We start from the raw sequence: 14,791 nt of genomic DNA on the forward strand, positions 1-14,791 counted from the left end.
ATCACCAATTGTTTTGTCTATACGCTAAAAAAAAAGGTTGACTCCTAAATTGAAAAAAAAATTATCGCTATACAGACAAGCAAGTCGCTAAATCCAGCGAAAACTCTCTAAGGTGGCAGCACTGGTTACATGACGCCTAATATCAATTGTCACTGCCAGGAATATAAAGGACTATGCTCGTTCAAACTCGTTGATAAAGCGAATATAGTATTGCACTGACGCACCCCTAAATATACTCTGATTCTCTGAAGGTAACTTAAGGCGAGTTTTTCTTAAATAGCGCATACATTCGCTAGCGCAATCAAGCATTCAAATGGAATATTTCGCTCATTTTTCACTGGCCGAAAAGTCGCGGAAAAGTTTGAAGAGGAAGTGACCGTTTAATGTGTCTTCAACTGAGTTGGAAAATAAATGGTTTCCGTCTTTCTGCGCAGTGATCTTTTAACGAACACTATTGCTTAAACTCGCGTTTGGTATCTCAATTTGTGTATTATTTTATTTGGCCTCTTTTTGCTCTGTCGCTTTCGTGCTTAGTTCGCAAACGCCATTGCTTATGCAAAAAAAAGAAAGAAAAAAACCCCTCAATTGTGCGGTTTCTAGAACACGCGCGTACTGAGGGGTATCCTTCTCAGATACTTACAAAATTACAATAAACAAGTGTATCGGGATCGCGAGAGACTTCACGCACTCACATGTTTATGCGATTGATTCGAGAAGAGAATGAAAAAGAAAATAAACTCGAATTATGGGCATGCAAATGCGGGGTTGGCCATGAGCTTTGACGTACTACAGTGATTTCCCCCTTCACTGTGGAGGCACACAAGTTCCTTTTCGCTCATTTTACGAGCTTAGATTTGCGCACAGCTACACCCCAGCGCACCATGTAGGAGCAACGTATTTGGCGCACACCCAAGTGGTCACTGAACGTGCTCGCTTTGTTCTTTTTCACGTGGTTAGACCCGCAACAGTTGCGCGGTAGTGGCCACAAGACGAGTGATAACCATGAAGCAAGGACATCAGAGGGGAGCTTTCTCGCTCCACCACCATGCCATTAGTTTTAACAATCAAACTGTCCGCGAATAAGCCCGTAAGGACGTGTAAAACCATGTACCACTGAAAACTAAGCTGAATCCGAATTATCGCAAAAAAAAAAAAGAACACGTCCGACCAAACACATCGGCCCGCTCGCATCTATCATTTTTTGGTTCGATTTTGTGACTTGTGAACGCAGCACATCTTAGAACTTTTTGGTCTTTCGAAGACTCGCTGTTACGACAAACTGAAAGCGAAGTCTGTGAAACTGCTAAAACGGAAAGTATCTATATTGTAACGGCTTCTTGAGACTTTCATACTTCTAACTTCGCACGGAATTTGGAACAGGTTTTAACGCGTCCCTGCAACACTCCGTAGAGAGCTGGTTGGGTGGCACCGATAGCGTCATGACTGCGCGGCTCTTTTGCGCAGGTCGTGCGACGGACGTGACGTCGATATGATGCACTATGATCATGGGTAAAAAATGTAACCTCAATGTTACGAGCCAGAAAAAGAAAAGCTACGACACCAGAACGACGCGCGTCAACATATGCCGAGCACATGGTGCACCAAGTACATAAATGGTCTCCGAGACCTATCGTCTTGTAGTATATAGTGTAGCAACGCACTTATTCCTTGCGCGCAACAATACTCTTGGAGTTGGTCCGACCTTTTTTGAACATGACCGACCTTTCTTCATGCATACATCGCGCTGCGCATTTAAAAACCTCACATTAGCGCAGATTTCGAACCAAGGATGCATACACTAACGATGAACCCAATCTGAAACAAGCGAACACACACACACGCACACGCACACATGCAGATCCCACGCATTGTGGGAATCGGTGTAAGCGAAGCTTTGATGAGCCAGCAAGACAAAACGGCGCATCGCGGTAATAAACACGCAGCGGAATTCGGCGACGAACCAGGCCAGTACCCTCCCAGTGAATGTTACCAGCCGCGGTGGCGCGATTGGCAGAGCAAATGCTAAGTTTTATTCAGGGGCGATATTCTCGAGCGATTGCTTTTGGCGACACTGCCACCTTCGGGAACCTCGGCACCGGGCGCCAGCGCCGAAGTAGACGGCCGAAAGCTTTCCTCCCGCTGCTCAAGGACAGCGAGCGTAACACCGCGCCAGAAACACCAGAAACATCCGTGCACGCCGACGCGTCCGATGCCGAGTCACGCGAGACCTCGCGAACCACGCGAAAGTGATCGTGCCCTCGACAGACGATATACACTATAGCAGCGGCAGCTTCTACTCGGCGACACAGACGACGACGATAACACGCCAAATCGCGGAATGCTACGGGCAAAGGAAGCTTCTCCTGAAACTTGCTTAATGGAGTCCGTTGCGTCTGCGTCCGCGAGCATATTCACTAAATTTTAATACCCTGGCCCACAGCTCCAAGTTCTGAAAAGCGAAAGACGCAGCCGTTTCCCCAAAGCTACTGGAGCTAGGTCCGCTCAGCGCTTTGTTCCTTTCCAGAAGCCAACAGGTGGATCGGAAATCTTCATCCCGGGTCTCTGTGCTCTATACATTAAATGATAAAAAAAATATGTGTGAACTCGACCCTCTTTTCATATTCTTCTCACGTCACCGCTTTTACGGAAAAGAGAACCACAGAGGGTGACAGTAAATAAAGGTATGGTGCGTAATTGCGAGCTCACTTTATTGCAAACAATGAGCGTAGCTAGCTTATTTCTCCGCGTTGCTGAAGTGCATTGCTTCTTTCTGAAACGGATGAACTCCAGTACGCTTTTTTGAGCTCTTTCAAGGGAAAATACGCGATCCTTCGGGCTTAGGAAAAAAGTTGTTTCATTTTAATTTGTTCCTGTAACCATCGTCGGTACTATTAAAGTGAACAGAGGCACCTCAGCAAAACCCTTTAATATTGACTTAATATCAAGCACTTATACCTCTTCTCGTCACAGTGTTTACTCGCGCGGGAAGGACTTCGTATTTCTTGAGAAATACCCTACTTTATAATTCAGTCGTTTTATCAATTATTTATTATTAGTTTATTTTTATTCAATATGTAGAATTATTTGACTCCTTGGTTTTGTTATTTTATTACTATTTGGCTGCATCTGTCTCGCCAGCATTTGTGTCGAGCCGCTTGACATGAAATGCCTGAGCGCGCAAGGCTTTCACTCTTGCAACGGGATATGACTCAAGTTGGTAAAAAAAGAAAAGAGAAAAGTAATACAAAAACAAGCCACATGTAGCTGAAATTGGCCTCGGCGATCATCTCGTCAGCCACGAAGTGTGCACGACAGTTCCTTGAAGCATATATTTAGTCGTTCCTCCTACATATTTCCTCCTGTCTTCCTTTCATCTTTCCATTCGGCAATCTTTCTGTCCGTTCCGCAAACCATCTTTGTCTTTCGAAATCGCTAACAGTAATGAGATCGCTGTTTCCGACTTCATGCGGCTATACGTACGACGCGGCTTTTTGCAGCGCAGGACATCACAGGGGCACTTTCGCCTAATATTAGCTTCGTTCCTTCGCGTCAGCGCCGTCTACTTCAAAGTACATACTGAAAGCTGCTTAACCATTGAACAGACAAGGTAAGCAGTAGGTTTTTTCTCGCTCGTTTCTTACTTCATTTATTTGTCCAAAGTTAACGACCAGCTTGGAAACATTTACCTGCAAAATGAAATTACAGACGGTCAAAACAACGTATTGGTCGCACCAGCTTAAGGAGCACAAATGCTAGATAAACCGCATGGCCTGCAAGCTTCGGTGACAGGGAAATACATGTCGCACAAACCACTTAATAAACCGTATATGCCCCGAACTGAAAGTATCAAACGTTTTATAACATGTGTTCCACGCAACTTGTGCCAACATTTAAAAATATGCAAGAGTCACGTAGCTGAGTAGAACAAAAAGTAATATTGTTTCCAGTCGCTTAAAGAAAGTCGGACTGTTTCTTTGTACTTCCTAATTACGTTATTAGTTGCTATTAATTAACCGACTTCTCAAATTGTATATTCAGAATAAATGGTCAACGAGAAAATTATAGACCATCCTGAAAAATCCCCGATCCAGCTTTTAGTGGCTCCATACTGGCTACATTTTAATGACTACAATACGGGCGACCAGCAGCAAACCCATTCTTCAAGCTAAACGCTGTTTTTCACTCTTGGCAGGCCGGACTGGTGTATTGCTGAACAGGATCACGGCATTACTGCTGCTGAACGCGGGCCCCCGGAGCGCCCTATCACGCATGCGCACACCTGCACGGTGGTCTCATGCACAAGCAGTCAACTACCAGCGGGCCTGGGCGCAATCACCTCTACCGATGATCCCATATGGTGCTTTCCGCCGACTACATAAAGCCCGGCATTATAAAGAAACATTGCATCAGCGGTAAACCGCTTCGTTGAGCTTAGCGCTGTTTTTCACTCTTGGCAGGCGAGTTCTCTGCCATCAATACTCGTACATATTTATAGTGCGCTGTGCCGTTGACTGCAACGATGTCTTCTACTTGTTCTGCATACACCACTATTTTGGAAGAAAAGTATTTGTCTTGCTCTCATTGCAAGGGGAACTATCACCTTGGAAAAAAACTGTTCGTCAGTAACTGAGAGCGCATGCACAAAGATATCAGTTGCAAAGAGTGAAACTTGGATTTGTCCGCCTTGCAAACGTATCGCAAACAGTCAGCCAGAGACAGGTTCCACTTGTGGTGAAGTTTCCATTGCCAATCACTTTTCCGCAGTAAAGGGTAAACTAGATAAACTGACGACAACGGTTGTTGCACTCGCTACTAATGTAGAACTGCTAACGTTTAAATCTATTGGGGAGAAGATGGCTGGAAAAGTCAGTGAAATTCAGTCTTCAACTGAATTTATGTCTAGCACGTAAGATACCGTGATTTCCACCAAGGAGGCTAACCATGCGGAGCTGACCCAACCACACGCTCAGGTGGCATCATTATCTTCAGCTCTTGCCGTTGAGGCTGAGTACCCACGCTGGACAATGAGGTCTGAAGTAAATGATCTAGAACAGTATAGCAGTAAGTGTAATTTTGAAGTGTATGGTCTACCGATCAGGCCTAATGAGAATTTGAGGACTTTCATGGGGGAGTTGGCCCGGCATTTAAAGCTATCATACTTTTGACCTAATATTCTCCGCGCATCTACCTCTGCTAGCCGAAGACGAACTCGGGCCACTTTTCCTTAGCCTAAAGTATAACAGATCACCTAGTATTGGTGGCACATTTATGTAAATGACCTGCAGGCCATTTTTGGTGTCATCAAAGGTATGTTGCTGTCGCTTTTTAGAAATATTATTTCTAGTGGTACGATCTATTTTATTATGAGAACTGTGGTAGTAATTCCAGTTTTGAGGGGAGGAGTCCATAATAGAACAGAAAACTGTCGCCCAGTTTCTGTGTTGTCCTGCTTATCTAAGAACTGAAAAAACTGACAATGACAAGCTTCTTGCATAAACACAGAATTTTATCCCCTTCCCAGTATGGTCTCATTCCAGGAAGCCGTACGCAAGAGCTTCTTGAAGATCTCTCTGACGTGTTAGATTTGTCTTTCGAACGTAATCAGATTGTATGTGCAATCCTTCTTGACGTCAGAAAAGCGTGCGACAGCGTGAGTCACGGCATTTTGTTAACCAATCTTTCCATGTTAGGTTTTCGTGGCACATTCTTGACGCTCCTGAAAAACTTTATGCATCACAAACGCCAGCAGGTTTCACTCGGGCTGGCTAAGAGCGATTTCTTCTTAATAAAATCCGGCGTCCCGCAAGGCTGTATACTAAGCCCAGTGTTACATATTTGTGTGAACGGCCTTGCTGTTATGGTCCCTGTTGGATTATATCAGTACGCAAATGATACTGTCATCATAGCTCAGTCAACCAACTACATGCATGCTATTACTTCCTTACAAGCACCGGCGAAGAAGGCTAGGGCCCGGTTCCTTGCTAATTTAATCAACATTAATGCGTCTGAGAAAAACATTTGTTTTCCCAATCCTCTGAAAAAAACTCGGCATCGATTATCCGTTTGTGCTACACAATTCAAAGTGCTGTCCCTGTCTGCGTAAAGCAATAAATTACTTGGGTTCTGTAAAATACCTAGGCTTGTACTTCAATCGGTGATCTTTCCTGGAACTCCTATTTAGACTGCAAATGCAAACGACTTAGTGCGGTATCATGAGTATTGTACACTTTGGGATATTATATGCCCCTCTCTGTTCGAAACGTTGTTGTGCATGCTTTGTGTTATAGTGTATAACAGTGCATGGTCATTGTGTCATTCGTTGGTAGACTACGGTCAACTCAATTTTTCGACCCGCCGTGGTTGCTCAGTGGCTATGGTGTTGGGCTGCTGAGCACGAGGTCGCGGGATCGAATCCCGGCCACGGCGGCCGCATTTCGATGGGGGCGAAATGCGAAAACACCCGTGTGCTTAGATTTAGGTGCACGTTAAAGAACCCCAGGTGGTCAAAATTTCCGGAGTCCTCCACTACGGCGTGCCTCATAATCAGAAAGTGGTTTTGGCACATAAAACCCCAAATATTATTATTATCAATTTTTCGTTCTATCTTTAAAAAAAACAACCGCTATAATTTAAACCTTAACACCAAAAGTGACGTTTTCAAAACCGTATTTATGCTGCACTTTACTCGCCTACTATTGGAGACTGTTGTGCTAAGGCACTTCTGGGAAAGTAACTTCAAGGTCAAGGTCCCACACGTTGTCTGCGGCCTAAGGATCCTTACCTCGTACCCAGGCGTTGTACAAGGTATGGCAAGGGAACATGAGACTACTGAGTTCCTGTATATTTTAATAAATTGTCTCAAAGTGTCTTGCGCGCTCAAACTAAATACAAGTTAAAAAAGGCACTCACGCGAATTGACAATTGGTCGCCTCAGGGAGCTCATAGTTTTCCTTTGGTTAAAGATCTTTCTTTTCTTTTTTTTCCTCAAATGGACTATACTAAATGGGAAAAGTATGTCAATTACATTTACTGTTGGTGCTGCTGCATGCCAGGCACTACCGCTGAAGCCTTATATGGTTTTGGCAGACCTGATTTGTACGCTGTTCATTTTGTAACTTTGTGCAAGAAAGTATTATTATTATTATTATTATTATTATTATTATTATTATTATTATTATTATTATTATTATTATTATTATTATAAAAGCTTTTTTTCGAACATGAAATAAAGCCTCGAAACACGAACAAGTGCCCCGTGACTAGTCGAGGGCCACTTTTTGGCCGGGTACTTGTCGTTCACTATATAATTATTTTTTGCACCACCTCTCAGAAGCCTAAGCGACTGAAATGGAAATCAGGTGGCCTAGGGTCGAATTTAGAAAGCATGTTGTTCGTGAATGCTTTCTTTTTTTTTGTCATTGCGCAACTACCTTCTCTAGTAATATGGTCTCGGATCCGTTCTTACGAACAGTTCTAGCGCTAGAACTTTTTTGTAAAATACGGGCCCTATTCCCTTGGGTTTCTTTTCGTTCGATTCTATTGATTTTTTACGATCCGTCTCGGCAAGTGGTCGATCCGCGTCACAGTCGATTGTATACCATTATATATATATATATATATACACATATATATAATGTTATCTTATACAATCGGCTGTGACGAAGCCACGAACGGCCACTGGCGAGACCGGGTGATAAGAAGTTTTCTTTCTTCTTTTGCAGCGACGCTGTTAGCCTCTAGTTGTTCGGGATTTTTCAGCCTGTGCTCACCCAAAAAAGGACCTCAAACGGCAGCTGGAAAAGGGCTTCGTGTTTGAGTTTCCGAATCACAGAATTATGTTTTCCCGTATATTCGTATTACAATGCGAAGATATATCATGTCTGCAGCTATTGCGTTAGTCGTACTTTACGCATTTATCTGACCTAACTAACTTTTATAGATTAATTTACTACATTTAGGTACTTGCGCTTGGTGGAGAGCCCAGAAGAATGAGGACGTATACGCTGCACTTCCGCACACGCGCGTGCGCAAGTGACGTACGACGCTTGCGGTGGTAGTGCTTCTGTAACGTCACTTGGCGTGGTGGTACTCTCTACACTCTTACGCAAAGTTACACCCTTTGGCTTGCCCCTTCTGCCGCACAACAATAATCGTTATGTGCCTTGATGCGTTTCCTTTCTTTAACGCTGCGAGCCCGGAACTTTCCAGTAACGAACGGCATGCGCGTTATCAGAAGGGGCACTCCAAAGGGTGTAAACTGTTCTATGCTGATAACGCGCGTGCCGTTCGTTACTGGAAAGTACCGGGCTCGCAGCGTTAAAGAAAGGAAACGCATCAAGGCAGATAACGATTATCGTTGTGTGGCAGAAGGGGCAAGCCAAAGGGTGTAACTTTGCCTAAGAGTGTATACCTTCGGTTGTGGCCGTCTAACGTGGGCAACAGCTTCGCTGTACATCCACATCGACGAAGTGGAATGGAGGCGATTTTTTTTTTCATTCGCTTGGATTGTCACGCGGCATAACTTCAACACCAAATTAGAGCATACAGACCCGGTTCCTGCAGATACTTAGGATCGGAGGAAAATAATTCTTTCAATGATGAAACCCATTTTTTTTTATATAGTCCTGACTCGAGAGTGGCCAATCGTGGCTATAGCGGGGGCGCGGCTTCTTCGTAGCCAATGCCGTAAGGTAAAAAGAATAAATAATGTAAATAATTGTTACAATATACGGCCTCCAGGACCCGCATTCACAAAATCAGTCGGCCCACATTTGGAGGGCAGTTGGTACAAAGGAAGGCTCCGAGAACACGCACGCGCCCATCGGTATAGCGAAGGCCATCGACCACTGACAAACCGTTGTTACGAACAAAAACTTTAGTGAATTTGACCCCTGTTTCGCAACTGCATTATGTGATTTGTCATTCTTCAAGGTGGTCGTTCTATCACCAAGGCAATATTTATCAAAAGTTCGGGGCGCCCGAACGCTGGCAGGTAAGCAAATGCCCCCGCCTAAAAGAAGTTTTGACAGGACCCAGAACTTGTATTCACAGAGCTTTCGTATACGATAAAAGGAGTGATCAGTGGTCGAATTCAAAGCTTTTCATTCGTAAGAGCTTTTTAACATTAGGCCACCACCTTGCTAATGTACACCATCGGCTGCCAGCTCTTGCTATGAAAAATTCTAGCGTTAAAACATTTCTGCGGAATACGGACCTAGGAGCCAAATTGTCAAAGCTTTTCCTTCGGAAGTGTTCTTTACCATTGGCCGACTGCCTTCGCTAATACTGTGACCGGCATCTGGATTGGCGGGAATTCGCTCTTACGAACAATTATAGCGTAATAGACTTTTACGAATAGGGTCTTAAAGATGCCTCAAGATAACTTAAGTTGAGCCACTACTATATGTAGCCATTCACAGTTTTGAGGGAGTTGTGGCTTGGCAAAGGCCGGTAGATCGCAAAGGCCGCAAAGGCCGGTAGATCGCAAAAAGCGAAATAGCGTTTGCACGCCCTTCTTCTGTGACGTTAGCTCCCTTCGATGTTGTAGAATTCTTTTTTCGGATAGCGGTTGGTCGTCCAGTTGGTCAAATTCGTGGCGAAGGCATTCCCTCTGTGGACCGTACTGCGGGCAGGCGCACAAAATATGGCCAATTGATTCTTCATGGCCGCAGTGGTCATAGGGATGACCGACACCCCAACTGTGACTAGAGTATAGTAGCACGTATGGGCTGGTAAGTTGATGGATGACAGGCGCAAGACGAATAGGCGGGCTTACTAACACATGATAATGGAGAACACATGGACACATAGAATGCAGAACACACGAACACATGAGAATGCAGCCCCGATATATAAGAAACTGATAACTGATAAGACAATGATAAGGCACAGCGATCCGGCATGGGCAGTATGTTGCTTTAATACACGACATTTTAGAACAGTGCATAAACAGCACGGCCAATGACTAAATCGAGCCGATCGATATACAGAGCAAAATTAACGGTAGGCGGCGCGCCGCAATCAAGCCATCACGCTTGATATCCGGTCGTCGAAACCCCTCGTACATGTCCAGAACAAAGGCCATTCCTTCATTATACAGCATTCTTTCTACAGCAGCTTTCCGGTCTTTGCCAGGTTCCGCCGCTGCAATGACCTAAAAGCGAAGTCTTTGAACTTGAACAAGCCCGTGAAGCATACCAATCGACTCCACAGTTTCTTCTAAAATCGTTTTTCTCTGCGCAAAAAAGCGCTTCCAAATTTCGTCAGTTTCCAAGAACTCCTGGTCTTCAAACTTCGTACGCAGTTTGTAGCGAATTTATTGGCCTCGAGAAAGAGCACCGCTTATGAGGGTTGTTGGGCAAGGCGCGTAGAGTCTATTTGCTTCCGAAACATCTTTGAATAATTCCCAACATCATCAGTTATTCGGGAAAAGCGGCGCTTTAGGATATAAGCCACTTTTTCTTCAAGTTTACGGCAACTAAAGGCGCTGACTGTTGATGTTCTGAATTCCGGGGGAAAAATCCGCAAATTTCTTCGTTCGTAAGTGCATGCTTTCTATTTAGCCCCCCACTTTTGATAGTGTTATGTCCAACATCACGATTGGCTCACGTCAGCTATTTCAGACAGCCCTAGCGTAATAACTTTTCTTTTTAATACGAGCCCCAATTTCGACCTCTTGCTCAGGGCCTTCCGGGATGCTTCTCAGGTGGCCAGCAGTAAATGAGAAAGATACGCGCACGCACAGGTGACAATGTTAACAGCGCATTCGAAGGCTGTCACACAGTGAAGTCGAACGCAAAAAGATGGGTATTTTTTTCTGGGGACGACACTCAAGACAAGCATACCCGTGTGTTGTTTCCTGTGGAAATTTTTGTCGTCTAATCCGCTTAACGTAGCACGCAGGAAATGTTGGCTGTCGAAAGAAAGAAGGTGGCGCATGAATGTAAGTTGCACGCGACATTGTGTGTCAGGCTAATGAAAACGCTGTAAGCGTTTGCATTCAACATGTCCAACCCCAGGCTTCATATAAAGTTGATTCCGATATATGTTTACTAGTATCCAATTAGCACATATGTAATAATAATCAATAAACAAATAAATGAAATGTATATTATAGTGCCCCGAAAAAGTTACGGAGCATTCGTACTGATGCACTTAAAGAGCAATACGCGAGACAAGATGTACAGAAAATACAAATGGGGTAGACAACACAAAATTGAGATACAGAAACAAATAGGGAAAAAGAAAACGAGGAGGCGGGCGTAAAAGGGAGTTCATCATGCAACATCATCGTCTACATTTATACAAAACACATGAAATAAATTCTGAAATAGATCAATACAGGCGAAATACTTAAGTACATGTATTCTGGAGTCGAGCCTTAGAACAGTCTTTAATGCAGCAAGGCCGTGCAGAAAATGTGGAACGTTGTCTGGTATACTTTTGCGGCGTGGAAAATTGCACATGATTAAGAAGCTTTGGGCAATGTATGGTGCCATGATCCACTTTATAGAAGAAGAAGACGTCTGATTTAATACGTCTTCATTTTAAGAGGTGCGAGTTGAGGTATATTTGAGAGGTCAGGACTATATGGTCGTCGGAAGGGCAAAAGCGGTGTTTAAAGGTACATATCAGTTTATTCTGGACGCGTTCAATGAGGTGCAATTAGATTTGCATGCTCAGCCCCGAACTACAGAGGCATACTGTAGTAGTGGAAGGCACACAGTAGAATACAAATTCGGAAAGGCAACAGGGAAGCGGTAGGCATACGATACACGACAAACAATAGCGAAAGCGCGAAGGACACGTCGTTTCGCAAATTTAGCGTGCGACGAGAAGCTTAGCGTCGTGTCCAAGTGCGCAAGAAGATCTTTCATTTCATCGAACCTGGGCAGTGGAGCATCCCGAAGTGCGCATGGAAAATTGTGCATGGTGTGCTTTCCGCGTATAACTTACTACAATACCTTTGGACGCATTTAAGTGTAGCCTATTGTTTCTGCGCCAGTTTGAGGCAATAATAATAATAATCAGACAATTAAAGGCGATCGCTACGCTGGTGTGAATCTGACGCAAGAGAACAAAGTGGGCTATACGAGTGTCTGATAATAACTGTGGTAAAATGTGGCAAATTGCAGCACTGCTTTGCCAAGCGCGAATTTCCCGCCAGTGGATTGGCCCACGTAGCGATGCGGAAGAAAGTTCTTCGCAGCAGAAGTCATGTAAGGAAAGAGGGCGGGGAATCAGTTCATCCTGGAGTTTCTTTCATAAGCGCACAATGCACATACAGTAACGTAGTGCCGCCAATATTGGCGTTAATCGGTCAGAAAGAAGGGAGATGAATGTGCGTCGAATGTTCGAGTATGATGTCTTTTTTTTTTCTCTTCGCCAATGTTTCCTTACGCTGGCGTCACTCATACGACATCATACGTCTTGGCTCCGGTCGTTAAGAGCTAAACCATTGGTTATTGGTCAAGTCGATCGTGACGCGTTGTATACTATAGATTGAGGCGGTGAACGTTCCTCGAAAAGTAACTAAAGCTAGGAGCCAAGCGGCCTTCTTTATTTTTTTTCGGTGCATTGGCGCGTTGTTTTCTTTCTCTCTGTGTCTGTCTGTCTCGAGCGATTTCTGTACGGCGTAATGAAAACTTAAGCCCACAAAGGGAGGCGGGTTGTTGATCACTCGGCGGTAAACATAGACTGGCGGAATTCCTCTGGCTGCCTTATCGAGCCCGCAAATGCGTGCGCGTCGTGTCGAACCGAAGACGAAACGCATTCGCGGCGTGATGAGGGTTTCGTCGCGCACGCTCAATTCTCGGCGCGAGACAATCTCTTACGGGGCTGGCGGAGGGAGGAAAAATAAGCGGAAAAGGGGGTGCCGGCAATTTGCAGAGCACGCATGCAAATCGGAGCCGAAATACCACTGGCCGGGTTCCACACAACCTCCCCTTTTTTTTTTTATTGCCGAATGCTACAGTGCCTTCAGCATTTTTTTTAACTTATTATGGTGGCGGAAGAAACAGCGAATGGAAATGAGGGTATACGGATGGGTTTGTCATAAAAACGCGCAGAGCTCAATGACGAACGAAACAGAAAAAGTTCTAGAAGCGAAGTGGTGAACTTCAATGTTGGGGGCGTATAGTTTGAGCAACGCGCTATCAGTGTGCGCCATACTGATTAGGCGCGTGGACGAGTGTGGTGGTGAGAAAAGAAGGAGGACACCGCATCAGGCGCTGTCTGCGTGCGGCACTGGCAGCCGTGTAACTACCGGGGCTGATACGCCTCATTATTTCAAGAACTGCTAGATTACAGATCGAATACAATACCCAGCTCTACCTTTCTGTCTCCCCTTTTTTTTAAGGAGTAATGGCACACGATTTTCGACGTTTCTTCTTTCTTTTGCTTCTCGCATTAACTGGGGTTGCAAACACTCTAAACCTTAAAAATATACACGCATGTAGTAGAATGCTGTAAATAATTTGAGGTAATGCTTGTTGTTTCTACGAGCCAATTCCGGATTTCATGCCCAGAAAGTTGACGCGTCATGAAGACCGATTAAAGTCACTTGGCACCGTTCCTGTGATCACCGCCACTGCAATGCCACATGCGAGGGCAGCCAGAATAAAATCGCGTAGTATAGAGATTATTCCCATGAAAGTCACGTCCGCCATTTTTTGTAGCCTGATTCACAGCTTCCACTGTGCTACTGGAGATGAGCTGATCTATAGATGACGCGCGGCTTTTCACCGTGCTGGCTGTACTACAATATAGTGACTTCGATGACGTCAGTGCCCACCCCGTATACTCTTACTACGAGCAACGCAATTATAGCTAGCCTAATTGCCACACGACATGAGCTAATTTCACTCCATGCCATGACGTCAGATTAATGTTAGGGACTCCAGGTCTGAAACTCCAAAGTTTCCCAAGTGCCATCCCTTTGCGGACGAGAAGCGCATCGCGGAGTTGGTGCAACCGTTCCAGAATATACTCGCATGTCAGTGGTCTTTGAACTTTCCGTTGTACATACGCGTTTCAGTTATATGACCCGCATCGATATGGCTGGGTATAGCCGGTTGCAAACCTGATAAACTGCTTTACCGCTGTAACTATAACCGGTAACACTGTGAACATGAAAATAAATTCGTCTAACATTCGCTGAACTTTGTTATCCGGCGAACGTGGCAACTTACTTTAAGCGCATGGCGCCCTTACCCGGCCCTGCTTTGATCGCGCTTACGATGCGGTCTCCCACGCTCGCATGCACGCACCGTGACAGGTGTTGGCGAGGCGCGCGTGCTTGCGCGCCTGCTTTATTTCCCCGCACACTTGCGGGCGTGTATGCGCCGGGCGTGTTTGAGAGAAACGCATCTTGTTACCTGAAGTTGCGCTCGCTCTCAAAATATGCCAAAATGTTTGCTTCGAGTGTGTCCCGCTACATTTCTTGGCAAAATTCGTAAACTTTTTCGAAACTTCTATTTTTACTATTAACAAAGCTCTATTAGCGATTCCGTGCAAAGTATTTTGCTGGAAGATGGCGAGGTGGCAGAGTTGCTTAAGGTTATTCTCAAGACGTGCCCCGTGGTGGAACGAAGACTGCAAAGAAGCGCGAAAGAAGCAGAATAGGGCATGGAGCAGGCTTCGTCGATCGCCAAATGCGCAGAATCTAATTGAATTCAAGCGTGTAAAATCACAAGGGAGGCGTACACGACGACAGGCAAAAAGGGAAACCTGGGTTAGATTTCTATCAGATATCACTTCTTACACGCAAGAGAAAAAAAAGTATGTGATGGTG

The sequence above is a fragment of the Dermacentor variabilis genome, chromosome 1 (genome assembly GCF_050947875.1).
Source record: "Dermacentor variabilis isolate Ectoservices chromosome 1, ASM5094787v1, whole genome shotgun sequence".
Taxonomy (NCBI): Eukaryota; Metazoa; Arthropoda; class Arachnida; order Ixodida; family Ixodidae; genus Dermacentor; species Dermacentor variabilis.